This window comes from Pygocentrus nattereri, chromosome 27, assembly GCF_015220715.1.
Source record: "Pygocentrus nattereri isolate fPygNat1 chromosome 27, fPygNat1.pri, whole genome shotgun sequence".
Taxonomy (NCBI): domain Eukaryota; kingdom Metazoa; phylum Chordata; class Actinopteri; order Characiformes; family Serrasalmidae; genus Pygocentrus; species Pygocentrus nattereri.
In genome coordinates this window covers 5,783,700-5,785,828 of record NC_051237.1, presented here as the reverse complement: position 1 = coordinate 5,785,828, position 2,129 = coordinate 5,783,700, and positions in this window count along the sequence as shown.

Genomic DNA, 2,129 nt, shown 5'->3' with positions numbered 1-2,129 from the left:
ATGCTTTACAGAGAACCGCAATGTTTGCTTAATTTTGCTACTAATTTCTTTGCTACTGAAAGAAATTGGAAGAAAAATGTCACATAGTGGTGATATGTGAACACTGCATCTGATTACCACTGCAACGATAATACTGCTCTCAGCTAACTGTTGGATTCATTCTTTGAGATTTGCAGTGTTTGCAAAACATGAATGTAACATTTTTACTTTGTATATTGCAATTTTAAATTGATCCCTTTTGTAAATACTTCACGTTAAAGTCTAATACAGGAGTCTGTTAGCCTCTTAGCGTTTAAAAGAATTTTTGAAAAACTAAAATGAAAACTTTATTGTTTTGTTAAGCTTTTTGATTCTTTAAACTCCCAGATAATTTTGGACCATGTCTATTAATCCATCTATCATAAAAACCCACACAAAGTGTAGCTGGGGTTTTGAAATTATATAAAAAAAAAAAGAAAAAAAATTAAAAATGGACATTTTTAAAAATGGACAAATGTAAACATTTTGCTCCAATAGCAATGATTAAAATAAGGATAATGTTGATTATAGTATCAAACTGCTGTCAAAGTGTAGTTTTGTAAAAATTGTTTTGGTCTCCATTTAAAAATACAGGACAACATGTAAATACTGTTAAAAACAATATGAGTTCTGTAAATATTAATGATTAAATACTGAATTATAAATATGAATTACAGTAACTACCTGGCAAATCTGCTGCAAGTCATTTTTAAACTAATCGTTACCACATTAAGTGATAACCTGTTAGTCACGCAAGTGCAGTAAGAAAGGCTTTGTTTTGCCCCAATTTGCTCCTTCAGCTCATTTGTATCATTTTCCATTCCAATGCCTCATTTCCCCACAGCGGTCAGTTATCACTTAAAGCTCAGCATCGGAGCCACACATTACACAGCCCTGGGCAGGCCTCAACTCTAATTCCTGCAGCGTGCAGTTAGTTATGCATCCTGTCACCACGCACAGGCTGCCAGTAGGTCAACCTGCACCCACACTCTCCTTCTCCATCTTTCCATTTGGCTTCAGTACAGAATCCTTGGACAGCACTTCGGCTGCATACAAGCAAGCAGCAGTCTCATGACACAGAGTAGGAGTCATACGCGCTTGGCACTTTCTGAGCAGATGAAAAGCACTTGATGGATGGATATACTTTTGCACACTCAAATATGCTCCAAAGCACACTCCTAATGCAACACACCACATTTTTATCCAAATGGATCTCCATCAAGCCTCATGATTACCTGTCATCACCTTGAAAAATCTCAAATCTCCAAAAAGTAGAGGAGAAGTAAGCAAGTTAGTTTCCCATTAGTTATGATATTTACTACTACTTTTTATTACAATTTGTTCACTAATTGTTTAAAAGAACATTTTGTGAGGCATAAAGAATGACAAGACAAGATTACAATTTCCCTCATCTAGACCTGCATGGCATGCTAGTGCAATCTGTCACTGAATGGAGAAATCCTCACTTTGTGCAGGTGTGGGTTTGAGAATGATCTAGCAGTGTGCATATGGTAACAATTCCCACAGTAATGATACTCAATTAATCACGACATAATCCCCAGCTATTACCAGGCATTAGGCCAGACCAAGATTTCAGGGAGACAAGCACAGCCACACTGCTAATCTTTCCTTTCTCAAGCCTACATATCCCTCAGTAACTACTGGGCAAAACTATGTATGATACCAAAGTGAAATTAAATTATTTTGGAGACTAATAAATAGATGTAGTAATAGTTGGTTTTTGCTACTATACTGGTTCCAAAGTGCTTTAAATTACTTGTTTGTATTCTACAATCAGACATGGAAAAAAACTCATGAACAGTGGAAAAGGTGATAAGTTCAGGAACTGATCCTTGCCGGGGTCCGGAAGCATCATTCCTAGGAAAAAGGGATTTTTTTGAAAATTTGGAGCCCGCTCACTGAATTTGACAACTATGCAAATACAAGTCATGTCCCAATATTACACTATTTTCTAGGTATTAAAAAAAAGAAAAAAACAGCCATACGCATTGCTAACAGCTGGATAAAATTAAGCACATAACTTTGAAATCTCAATAGTCAAACACTGGCTGTAGAATGTGTTGCATTGTTGAGCTCAGTGACTTTAAACA